Raw genomic sequence first — 13,951 nt, forward strand, 5'->3', positions numbered from 1 at the left:
GGTTCTCCCGACAGATAGAACTGCCACGAGAACGGCTGGCGGGGATTACTTCTCCCGGCAGATAAACTTATCCCGGCAGTTTTTCTACCCTGACCCTTGTATTTGCTGGTAGTTAATTTTCTCCCGGCAGATTGGTCTAGGCATGTGAAACTACAATTACCGGCAGTTAAGCTGCCAGCACAAGCATGTTTACCTGGCAGATATCATGCCAACATGTTAATTTCACTAGTGAAATGTTCTAGGCATCCCTATTATGTAATATCCATCCATTATATATGTCCAGACAATCAAGACATATCACACAATTTATACACGCACTTCAATCAATGTAACATATAGGCCTCATCGAAAACCTTAAACTTGATTTGATAAACATAACGACAATATATATAGAGGTTGTGCCACGAAAGGAGTACATATATATGTTTACCCCACAACCAAACTAAAGTAGTGCCACAAATGATGTACATATGCTTCTAGATGTGTGCCACACAGCCAAACCACCACCAAAATGAGCAGAGCAAATGTCTAGGTTCAACAAACAAGACGCAGGACATTGTAGGTCTTTCAAATCTTCATCAGCTTGAAAATCTTCCAAACCTTAGTGAACTTGTGCACCTTTGGGAAATCTGCAGCTGCCATAGATCGTAAGATGTTACAAACAACAACAGCATTCAGAACTTAAGGAAGATGTTACAACAATCACATACAACAGCCGCATATTTTCTGAAATATAGAGCAACCAATAACATATCTAGACTAATCTCTACTATAGTAGAGAACGTGTCCATTTTTTATCATCTTAACAGTAGCAAGCTTATCTTCTCATCAAAATGTAATGTGCAAAGTCTATAAACAGGAAGATGTGACAACAACCACATACAACAGCCGTATATGTTCTGAAACATAGAGCAACTAGTAACATCTCTAGAGTAATCTCTACTTTAGTAGAGAACATGTCCATTTTTTATCATCTTGACAGTAGCAAGCTTCTCTTACTTCTCATCCAAATATAGTGTGCAAAGTCTGTACAGATATTAACAAATATCAACAGTAATTAGTAGGTGTACCTATCTTGTATAGCAGAAGTGAGGCTATTCCTGTACCGAAGTAAAGCGAACAGAATTGATGACCATTTGATTGTCTTCTGCATTTGGAAACACAAGCACGAGGCCACAATCACACACTAAATATTACACAAGTGCATTTTGAAGCTACTGTATTGAACAAGCGCATATGCAAAGTTACAGCTGCAGCTTCAAGCAGGATCGGGAAATAGAGTGATATAAGTTACTGCAATAAGCAAATTGGTATAAGCAGGTTGCATGCGCTAAGTTACTGTACTAGCCAGTGAATTAAATTAGCTTGTATTTGAGCTTGCTTTTCATTCTAAGCTCTCTACATGTACTACACAAAATAAGAGGGAAACTAGCTGGAGAAATTAAGGTCCCCTAAATGGTATCCGATTAGTGACAAGCCCACAGATTTAATCCAGTGAAACACTATAAACATTTGGTTCAATAAACAATTTTTATTGGTTCACTTTCCTACATCTCGCACAAGTTGAATTAGCCTAGAAAATAAAACCAAGGCTTTCTACAAACAAATAAGCTGAAATAATTCATGTACATGAAAGAAAGAGGATCCAATTATGAGAAATGACTCACATTATCTTTTTTATACATGCTGTAGGAGTATCTATATATACAGAAGTTAATCATTATCCTTGTGAGATCAAAGAATCATATTTATTCAACTGACATCTCTACAAAATCATGGCTGATGGACACAAAAGCCCACTTCTAAAGAACTATAATGACACTTCCAAGTACAATTCTGGATGTATAGTAAATAGTAAGCAGTAAAATGCAAGGTCAAACGAAATTTACACATGAGATGCTTCCTTTTTTTCCCCAAAACTACATGCAAAGCATATCATGTTTATGCTCATGAAACATAGCACGATGCAGTGTAAAAATAAAATAAACTAAATAACCATCATAAATTCACACCAAGAAGTAGAGCTAATTTTGCTGGCTGCTACACACTGGCCTTAAAGACAATAAACAAGAGCTTAAAATGTCACCGCGGACCACTAGCATCTGAGCGCCTATCTAGTTCACTATAATTATAATCTGCAATTATAAGTTAGTACAGTTTATATCAAAACTTTGACATCTTTGTACTGAAGTTTGTTATTTGCAAAGCTATTCCCGATGTTCAACAAACAAACATAATACATTATCATTCCACCACTTAAAACAGCCAAATCATGGGAACTGAAAAGAAAATTAATGGCATGGTATATCACCTTCTTCCTTTTAGTTTGTTGCTGACTAGCTGGGCTCCAAATTCTTCATTTATATTTGAAAATGTAAGGCGGCCAAACCATTCAAAATCCTCGCCGTTTGTTGTTCTAATTCTCGCTAGCCTCTCTTCCTCTCGTTCTTGAACATTGTCTTAGTCTCTTTCTTGTTCCATTCTTCCTCTCGTTCTTCAACATTGTCTTAGTATCTTTCTTGTTCCATTCTTTTTCCCGAAAAGAAAATTAATGGCACATTATATGTCAAGTAGGTAAGCATGTAGCTGTTGGGAAGGCCTCTTTTAGCAACTCTAGCATCATGTCAGAACTTTTATGAAACCAACCTCCAAGAGATTTGATATGGAGTAACCTAACAACAAAACGTAGCTTTAAGAAGGTTGTGTGCACCCTGGATAAAGCTCCCCGCTATCATCAGCTATGAATTGTCTAAAAGCATCCGCATCACGCTTCTTTTTCTTTTAGAAGGGGATCAATGCTGCCTGGCTCTACATCCTCGTGAATTGGATCCTCCCCACTGCCACTATCACGCAAATCCCCAAGTAGGTGTGCCATATCATGAATCATTTCAAACATCTTTGTCATAATTATCTAGTGACAAAATGCATGTCATTCATATCTAGTACAAGCAAGGAGAAATACAATATGGACCAGGAATGCTCTAGCACAATAGAATAGTCAATTGAAACATGTCATTTTAGGAACAACAAAAACTAAAATAGTAGTAAGAATATCATTATTTATATCATAAAAACAAAACACTTGTTCTGTCCACAAATCAGATTTTGCAAAACACAAACAGAGAAGCTACAACTTTGAGGCATCAACTAAACACAAAAAACAATTGTTGTAAAACCTAGAACTAATCATCTGCCAAGTACACAGATTAAACTAACCCATCTAACAATTTTGTATGTTTGGATTGAATCATCTGTCAAGTTCACACATTGGAATGAACCATCTAACAATTGTAGAAGTCAGAACTGAATCCAAGTACACAATTTGAACTGAACCTTGGCTGCAAAGAAATCTCACCAAATGCTCTTGATGGGGCAGAGGAGGCAGACAGAGGATGTTGATGTGGTAGTGAGCTAGTCAGGGGAGAAGAGGGACGCTTCGCTGCTTGGGGGATCGGAGAGGACGTCGAGGAGGCAATCCCGCTCAGTGCTCGCCTGCTCAGGTGGAGGGAGGAGGCCTGCTTGGGGAGGAGTTCTGCGGTGGAGTCGCTCGGCGACAGTGGTCGTCCGTGGGGGTGCTCCGTGCTCGGCAGCGCTGATGTGGGGTGGTTGGGGGCAAAGGCGGCAGTGGTCGGACCGTCAAGTTGGAGGGCTGGAGGCAGTGGGGGGTGCTGGGGGCGGTGACGGGCGACGAGGCTGTGTTGGTGTGGGCCGTCGGCTGCAGAACTCGGGATCTAGGGCGGCCGGCACGGGTAGTGGGGGGGGGTTTGGGGGGAAGTTGTTTGGGGGTGGCTGCAGTCTGGAGGAGGGCCGGCGCGTCTAGTTCTTTCTGGCCAAAAGTTCTTTTTTCTTTGTCTACTGCACGCCTTACCCTCAATTCCACGCGCTTAGGCCCAAACGATAATTTCGGTTTCGCGCCGAAGGCGGACCCCGGCAGATAATGGGCCGTAGGAGAGTTCTCCCGGCAGATATGACGCCCTCAAGTGTACCGGCAGTTTCAATGCCCTCTCTTGTAACACCCTCGATGCGACTATATCTCCCACGTGTCGAGGCACGACTTAGAGGCATAATCGCATTGAAGGCATATGTCGCAAGTCAGGTAATCATCACAAACATCCCATGTAATATAGATAATGAAAAGGGGTAACATAGTTGGCTTACACTCGCCACGTCAATCAAGTACATAAATAACATACATCAACCAAACACTCATGGCCCGACTACGGCGCCAAAATGAAAGATAACCCAACAAGCGACACGGTCCCGATCACCCCCAACAGGGCACCACTACTGATCATCAGGAAAAGAAACATAGTAACGCTGAGAGTCCTCGTCAAACTCCCACTTGAGCTCGTACGCGTCACCTGGAGCGGAATCACCTGGACCTGCATCTGGTGTAATAGTAATCTGTGAGCCACAGGGACTCATCAATCTCGCACCCTCGCGATCACGACTATTTAAGCTTATAGGAAGGGTAAGGTAAATATATGTGGAGCTGCAGCAAGCGACTAGCATATATGGTGGCTAACTTATTAGCAAAATAGAGCGAGAAGAGGAGGCAAAGCACGAGCGAGAAACTAGAGAGCAACCTACGCAAACATTACTCCAACACCGTGTCCACTTCCCGGACTCCGCCGAGAAGAGGCCATCACGGTAACACACATGGTTGATTCATTTTAATTTAGTTAAGGTTCAAGTTATCTACAACCAGACATTAACAAATTCCCATCTGCCGATAACCGCGGGCACGGCTTTCGAAAGTTCAATCCCTGCAGGGGAGTCCCAACTTAGCCCATGACAAGCTCTCATGGTCAACGAAGGAATAGACCTCTAGCCGAGACATTCCGATCAGACTCGGTATCCCGGTACAACAAGACATTTCGACAGGTTAAAACAAGACCAGCAACACCGCCCGAATGTGCCGACAAATCCCAATAGGAGCTGCACATATCTCGTTCTCAGGGCACACTCAGATGATCTCTCCATACAACTAGAACCAAACCTCGAGTTTCCCCGAGGGGGCGCTGCACAGGACTCTAGTTTCGGACCAAAACTCAGAGGTGCACTGGCCCGGGGGGGGGGCTAAAATAAGATGACCCTCGGGCTCCGGAAACCCAAGGGGAAAAGAGGCTAGGTGGAAAATGGTAAAACCAAGGTTGGGCATTGTTGGAAAAGCTTTAATCAAGGCGAACTATCAAGGGGTTCCCATTATAACCCAACCGCGTAAGGAACGCAAAATCTGGGAACATAACACCGATATGACGGAAACTAGGGCGACAAGAGTGGAACAAAACACTAGGCGAGAGGCCGAGCCTTCCTACCAAGTCTATAGATGCATTAAGATAGCAAGATAATATGATGATATCCCAACAAGTAAATAAATGTCCCAACAAGGAACACCTCCAAACTTCACCTGCAACTAGCAACGCTATAAGAGGGGCTGAGCAAAGCGGTAACATAGCCAATCAACGGTTTGCTAGGACATGGTGGGTTAGAGGTTTGACATGGCAATTTGGGAGGCTAACAAGCAAAAGGTAGGCATCGTAGCATTGGCATAGCAAAAGAGCGAGCAAACTAGCATAGCAAAGATAGTAGTGATTTCGAGGTTATGATCATCTTGCCTGGAAAGCTGTCAGAGTTGACTGAATCCTCGAAAGAAAACTCAACGGGCTCCTCTTTAGCGAACTCGTCTCCTGTCTCTACCCAAACAAGACAAACAAGCAACAAGGATACAATCAACCACGAGCAAAATCAAACAACACGATGCAAAGATGATATGCTATGCGGGATGCGATGCGGGATGCATATGCAAGATATGACAGGAAATGCATGAACCTGGCCTCAACTTGGATCCAAGGGTGCCACTGGAAAGATGATATGAAATCGCTTGAAAACGATATAAAGATCATCGGAATCGGAGTTACGGTTTGGAAATGGCAAGCGATTCAAATATGACACCGGTCTGCGATTTACAGCAAGTAGGCATCTAAATGCAACGAAATGAACATGCTACATCACTCAAACATGGCATCAAAATACATGGCAGGGAAGCATTCAAGATGCTTAACAGAAGTCTAGCACTGAGCTACGGCCAATTCATTCATTAACAGGTTCAAACAAGCATGGCAAAAACGCAAATGGTAAACAGATCTCAGACTTAGTGAAATTAACACTTGTCTGAAATTTCAGATCATATAGCCCTCTTCGGAGTAATAAAACAACATGCTACAGGACCTTATTATGACAAAGAAGAACATGGCATGGAGCTACTCAAGAAGCTGAAAAAAAGTCCCTTAGTGACCTTGAGCCAAAAGGGATCCGAAAATATACTAACAAGCACACGAACATAGCAAAAACATAATCAGTTTTCAGACTTAGTGAAAACTGGCACATGCTGAAACATAACTCAAGTAGGCATGTTTATGATCTCAATGCACTCACTACGGTGCAAGTCATGGCAAGACAAGCATACATCCATTAAGAAGGCACAAAATGCAAGCTATACATGGCAAGAACAAAGGCATAGCATGCACGGATCAACTACAACATCACCGGCAAAATTGCAAACAAGTTGACAATCTGCCCAGATTCACAACGAAGCAAAAGTAGAACTCGATTGACTCAAGCTAGGGTGCTCCATAATTGCAAACAAAGAAATGGATGGATAGAGCACTACATTATTAACAAAACTCCTTTACTTGTCATCCTCAAAAGAGGCACGGATCACTAGGAAACAACATGAACATATGGCATCATGAACTAAACAATCCCAGGACTTAGTGAAATTACTAAGTCCCTGAAAACAGAGTTACCGGGTGCCAAACTTTGCAAGCTTGCACTAGGCACCACACACATCAAAAAAATACATGGGTTGCACCTCTGGAAAGATGACAAAACCCTTAACAAAACATATGTAGAACTCATGGGCATATCATGCACACATTAATCATGGCAAAAATGACAAAAGTCTAAGATGAAGTAGCAGATCCGATAATTAACTCAAGTAGCCCTCTTCTAACAACATTTCGGGCATCAAGATGAACTCAAATGAAAATGATGCAATATAATGAAATGATGTACTCTCTGAGACGAACATTTTGATGTGCTATATGCATGAATCGGAGCTACGGATGCGGAGATATAGCAAGTTGAATATAGGCACATGGACTGAAAATATCAGGGACTTGGAAAAAAAACACAACCCCAGATCTAGGGTTTGAGTGGCACGCAATCCGAGGCGGCAGCGCAGTCTGCCGGAGACGACGAAGACGGCGGCGGCCGGGGTTGGGGCGCCGGATCCGGTCGCTCCTCGACCGGATTTGGCCGGAGAGGGAGCTGGCGGCGGGGCGGCGCGCTGCGCGACGGCGGCGGCGGTCGGCGACCCGCGGTGGCGCGGTGGTGGCGGCGGACGGCGGGCGAGGCGGCGGCGGTGGACGGCGGGCGAGGCGGCGCGGCGTGGGAGGAGGGCGGCGGCGGCTTCGGGCCGCGGGGGCCCTCCCTGGGCCTCCCGGGCCGCGCGGTGGGAGGCGGCGACGAGGACATGTGGCGGGCGGTGGTTGGCCGGGCGACGGAGTGGACAATGTCCGGCGGCGGGATTTTTGTCCGGCGGGTGCGGCTAGAGGTGGATCTGAGGTTAGGGATGGAGGGGATGCGGGATATTTCGAGGGGGACCTTTATATAGGCATCGGAGGAGCTAGGAGAGTCCAAATGAGGTGTGGTTTTCGGCCACGCGATCGTGATCAAATGCTCTAGATGATGGAGCAGAGTTAGGTGGGTTTTGGGTAAAAATGGAGGGGTGTTGGGCTGCAACACACACGAGGCCTTTTCGGTCCCTCGGTTAACCGTTGGAGTATCAAACGAAGTGCAAATGATACGAAACTTGACAGGCGGTCTACCGGTAGTAAACCAAGGCCGCTTGGCAAGTCTCGGTCCAATCCGGAAATGTTTAATCCCCACACACAAAAGAAGGCTAGAAATGACCACGGGAGGAGAACAAAGCGCCGGAATGCAAAACGGACAACGGGGAAAATGCTCGAATGCATGAGATGAACACGTATGCAAATGCAATGCACATGATGACATGATATGAGATGCATGACAACGACAATAACACACGAAGACAAAGACCCGAACCCGAGGAAATAAATATAACTTAACGCCGGAAACGGCAAGAGTTGGAGTACAAATTGGGAAAGTTATATCCGGGGCGTTACAACACTCCACCACTACGAAAGGATATCGTCCCGAGATCTAGGACTGAAAGAACGCCGGGTACTCAGAACGGAGGTGATCCTCGCGTTCCCAGGTAGCTTCACGGTTGGAATGGTGTGACCACTTGACTTTGAGAAATTTGATTGACTTGTTGCGAGTCTTGCGTTCAGTCTCTTCAAGAATAGCAACTTGGTGCTCACGATAAGAGAGATATAATTGGAGCTCAATGTCCTCGAAGTTGACTGTGCGGTCAGGAGTCTTGAAGCACTTTCGAAGCTGAGAGACATGGAACACATCATGAACATATGCAAATTTTGAAGGAAGCTCGAGTTGATAGGCTAGGTCACCTCTCTTGCTGACAATCTTGAAAGGTCCCACGTATCTGGGGGCAAGCTTCCCTTTGATACCGAAGCGACGAGTACCTTTCATAGGGGAGACGCGGAGGTAAACATGATCTCCGATCTCGAAAGCCAAATCACGATGCTTACTATCATAGTAGCTCTTCTGACGGGATTGGTCTGCTTTGAGGTTATCACGAATGACTTTGCACATTTCTTCTGCTTCTGTGATTAAGTCATTACCCAAAAGCTGACGTTCACCGGTTTCAGACCAGTTGAGAGGGGTACGGCACTTCCTGCCATACAAAATTTCAAATGGGGCCTTGCCCGAACTTGCTTGAAAACTGTTGTTGTAGGAGAATTCAGCATAAGGAAGACAATCCTCCCATTTCATACCAAAGGAGATCACACAAGCCCTGAGCATATCTTCAAGAATCTGGTTGACACGCTCGACTTGACCGCTTGTTTGTGGATGGAAAGCAGTGCTGAAGCGGATGTTGGTGCCCATGGCCTTCTGGAAAGAATCCCAAAACTTGGAGGTAAAGATGCTGCCACGGTCTGAAGATATCACTTGAGGGATACCGTGCAGAGAGACAATTCGAGAGGTATAGAGTTCCGCCAATTGAGCTGCAGTGATCGACTCTTTGATAGGCAGAAAATGAGCCACTTTGGTGAGTTTGTCGATGACAACGAATATAGCATCATTGCCACGCTTGGACTTTGGAAACCCAGTCACGAAGTCCATTTCAATGTGATCAAACTTCCATTCTGGAATGGCAAGAGGTTGGAGGAGACCAGCTGGCCTTTGGTGTTCTGCCTTCACTCTTCTGCAGACATCACATTCATTCACGAATTGAGCGATCTCGCGCTTCATTAGAGTCCACCAATAAGCTTGCTTGAGGTCCTGATACATCTTCGTGCTCCCAGGGTGGATGGAGAGGAGAGAATTGTGAGCCTCGTTCATGATCACTTTACGGAGGTCACCTTTGGGTACAACAATTCGATCCTCGAAGAAGAGAGTGTCCTTGTCATCAAGGCGGTAGCACTTGTACTTGGGTTGACTCTTGGCAATCCCAATCTTCACCTTTTTCACCATAGCGTCAAGAAGCTGGGATTGGCGAATCTGGTCTTCCAAGGTAGAAGAGACTTGAAGGTTGGCGAGGAAACCTTGAGGAACAACTTGCAGATTCAGTTTGCGGAAAGCTTCACAAAGCTCAGGTTGATAAGGCTTAAGAATCAGACTGTTGCAATAAGCTTTCCTGCTCAAAGCGTCAGCAATCACATTGGCCTTGCCTGGAGTATACTCAATACTCGGATTATACTCTTGAATCATTTCGACCCATCGAGTTTGCCTGAGGTTGAGATTAGGCTGAGTTAAAATGTACTTGAGACTCTTGTGATTAGTGAAAATGTCCACTTTTCTTCCCAATAGAAGATGTCTCCAAGTCAAAAGAGCATGCACAACTGCCGCCAACTCGAGATCATGAGTGGGGTAGTTCTTCTCATTAGGCTTCAACTGACGAGAGGTATAAGCAACAACTTTCTTCTCTTGCATCAACACTGCACCAAGACCTTGGAGAGAGGCATCACAAAAGACCTCGTGCGGTTTGGATTCATCAGGCGGAGTCAGAACTGGAGCAGTGATCAATTTTTCTTTCAAAGTGTTGAAAGCAATATCACACTCCGGAGACCAAACGTACTTGACGTGCTTATGGAGAAGATTTGAGAGAGGCTTCGCGATCTTAGAAAAGTTTTCAACGAATCTTCAGCAATAGCTTGCGAGACCGAGGAAACTGCGGAGTTGCTTCACGTTCTGAGGAGGTTCCCAATTCATAATTGCAGACACCTTCTCAGGATTCACGGCAATGCCCTTGGCAGAGATGATATGACCAGGATAAAGAACCTCATCGAGCCAAAATTCGCACTTGGGGAACTTGGCGTAGAACTGATGTTCTCTGAGCTTATCAAGCGCCAAACGCAAGTGCTTGGCATGATCTTCCTTGTTCTTCGAGAAAACCAGAATGTCGTCGAGATAGACAATAACGAAGTCATTGGTGTAGGTGTTGAACATGAAATTCATCATGCGAGAGAACGTCAGAGGAGCGTTGACGAGGCCAAAAGACATGACAGTGTATTCATAAGAACCAAAGCTTGTCCTAAAAGCCGTCTTGGGAATATCTTGCTCACGGATTCGAATCTGATGATAACCCATACGGAGATCAAGCTTGGAGAAAACTTGAGCACCTTTGAGTTGTTCGAACAACTCATTGATGTTGGGAAGTGGGTATTTGTTCTTGATGGTCTTCTTGTTCAATGGACGGTAATCAACGCAAAGTCGGTCCGTTCCATCCTTCTTCTTCACAAAAAGAACACCACAACCCCATGGAGAAGAACTAGGCCGGATGAGACCCATTCTTTCTTGCTCATCGAGTTGCTTCTTAAGCTCCTTCAACTCTTCAGGTCCGAGCTTGTAAGGACGTTTGCACACAGGTTCCGTACCAGGCTCAAGATCAATGACGAATTCAACTGGCCGGTGTGGAGGCATTGCTGGAAGCTCTTCTGGAAAGACGTCTTGATATTCGCAAACGACTGGAATTTGCGAGATAGCATCCAGTTCACCCTTCTCGTTGAGAGAAAACAGACGGATGGTATCATCACGAGCGGCAAAGACAATTACATCCTCAGACGAGTGAGTCAATTGAATCTGCCTTGCAGCACAATCAAGATGCGCCTTGTGCTTAGAAAGCCAATCCATTCTGAGAATAAGATCAATATCCGAGTTGCCCAGAACAATAGGAGAAGCTAGAAATTTGTAGTCGCCTGACGTGATAGTAATATTCGGGACGCAGAAATTAGCTGTCATTTGCTTGCCCGGTGACACAATTTGCAAAGAATTTTGCAGATGCTGATAATCGCACTCATACTTAGATGCAAAAGGTTTGGAAATGAAGCAATGCGATGCACCAGTGTCAAAAAGAACTTTTGCAGGAATATCGTTAACAGGAAGGTTACCCATGATAACATCTGATGAGTCCTCTGCCTGAGCTGCATTCATCAAGTTGACTTTGGCGGACTTGGGGTTATGCTTGACCACAGCTGTACTTGTCGATCTCATAGGAGGAGGAGGAGGAAGACGCCTCGTGTTGAAACACTTGTTGGCATAGTGACCCTTTTCTTGGCACTTGTTGCACGTGACCTTTGAAAGCGGACGGTGGTACGAAGCACTCGATCTTGGAGGTTGAGACGAAGTCTTGTTCTAAAAGCCAGGGTTGGGTGGGTGGGAAGAACCACTGCCACCTTTGCTCTTCTGCTGATACGGCTGACGGAACGGAGGAGGAGGAAGCCAATACTTCTGCTGCTTGGCCACTTGAGTAGAGGAAGAAGGAGTAGCATCTCTGACTCGCTTCTTGGAAGCATCACACCTCAACTGAGCAGCCTCTTGCTTCAGTGCCATGTTGTAGAACTCATCGTATCTCAACGGCTCAAAGAGGACAAGAGCGAGCTGAATTTCTTCTCTGAGACCACCCCTGAACTGGTATATCATGCTCTTCTCATCAGGTACGTCCTGCTTGGCAAAGCGGGCGAGCTTCTGAAACAACTTGTTGTAGTCATAGACAGACAAAGAGCCTTGCTTCAAGTTGCGGAATTCCTGACGCTTACTTTCAACCACACTTTGAGGGATGTGATGAGCTCGGAAATCTTGACGGAAATCATCCCAAGTGATCAGACGTCCACCTCTGGAATCCTTGTACTGCTGGAACCATTCTGCAGCTTGATCTTTGAGTTGGAAGGAAGCGAACTTGACGAAATCTTCAGGCCTGACGTTGCTGCACTCATAATGCTTACACAGATCCACAAGCCAATCGTCAGCATCGGATGCCTCAACACAATTGCTGAATGTATTTGGCCCATTTGCAAGGAACTGGTTCAGTGTAGCAAAATGATTCTGATTGCTGCCTTGATTCCCTTGACTGCCTTGATTGCACTCTTGGAGGATTTGCATGATCAACTGTGTGTTTGCATTGGTTGCGGCCATCACAGCTTGCCATTCCTCCGGAGGAGGTGGAGGTGGTGGCGGATCTTGATTCTGGTTCTGACTGGTGCTCTTAGCGGGAGCCATCCTGAAGAGATTGACCACCGTTAGCACATAGATAGATAAATGAAGCTGAAACCAACGGAATGGAAATTGCAACATAAAGTCTTCACACCCGAACAAAATGAACGAATGCATTCCTCTTGAAATGGTCACATATCCCTAAATTGAGAAGCCACGTAGAATGAAGGTAGATAAATAAATCAACAAGGTACGGCTCAAGAATGAATAATCGGTAAGAAATCCCAATCTCAAACCAATATCCATGGAAGAAGAACTAGAGCTACAAGAATTCCCACCTATGAAACTCCCGAACCTTTCCAGTTATGCAATCAGGTGTTGGGGATATAGGGGAAGCATAATATCTCACCCAAACTAGCAATTCCTACATCCAGCTGTATCCATCCTTCAACACATAACCAAGAAACCTTCGGAAACCATCTACCTCAACCTTCGAAAAGCATCCGTTATACAAGTTATGGCGATACTCCCGAACTCCCGCCCCAGTACTGGGTGGCGTCGAGGTTATCTCACCAACGAACTGCATAAAAGAGATTTTCGATGTCGGTGTACTAAACTCAAGTATTCCAGAATTGCAATGATAAAATTATGATGACAACACCTCAGAGCTCAACTCCCCAGGACACTTCCACTAAACCCCTGACAGGAGGCACCAAGACAATGTTCTCATCATAAAACCATCGGAACGATTCCAAGATACCTGCGTGATCCTAAATTTTTTTTTGTGAAATTTGAGAAGAGAAGAGTCAAAACTCTACGTCAGGATGCCTTACCAGAGCGATGAGGAGACTGGGAAGTAAAAAGAATTCCTAAACTCTCCGATATATAATTCCTAAATGACTCAAAACATTTTTCTAGACACAACTCGGCCGCTAAAAACGATCAAGCAATGGGGCTCCTAAGGTCGGGGAAGGCTCTGATTACCAACTTGTAACACCCTCGATGCGACTATATCTCCCACGTGTCGAGGCACGACTTAGAGGCATAATCGCATTGAAGGCATATGTCGCAAGTCAGGTAATCATCACAAACATCCCATCTAATATAGATAATGAAAAGGGATAACATAGTTGGCTTACACTCACCACATCAATCAAGTACATAAATAACATACATCAACCAAACACTCATGGCCCGACTATAGCGCCAAAATGAAAGATAACCCAACAAGCGACACGGTCCCGATCACCCCCAACAGGGCACCACTACTGATCACCAGGAAAAGAAACATAGTAACGCTGAGAGTCCTCGTCGAACTCCCACTTGAGCTCGTACGCGTCACCTGGAGCGG

General features: G+C 45.1%; 1 long non-coding RNA gene across 1 annotated transcript; it reads right to left on the reverse strand.

Moving 5' to 3' along the window:
* Positions 1–342: 342 nt before the first annotated feature.
* LOC125543811 lies at positions 343–2,532 on the reverse strand. The gene is made up of 3 exons (XR_007298800.1): positions 2,312–2,532; positions 1,071–1,147; positions 343–635 (listed from the first exon to the last, which is right to left on the reverse strand). It is a non-coding gene; the product is annotated as an uncharacterized LOC125543811 (long non-coding RNA).
* Between the last annotated feature and the right edge of the window lie 11,419 nt (positions 2,533–13,951).

This window comes from Triticum urartu, chromosome 3 (genome assembly GCF_003073215.2).
Source record: "Triticum urartu cultivar G1812 chromosome 3, Tu2.1, whole genome shotgun sequence".
NCBI classification, from domain to species: Eukaryota; Viridiplantae; Streptophyta; class Magnoliopsida; order Poales; family Poaceae; genus Triticum; species Triticum urartu.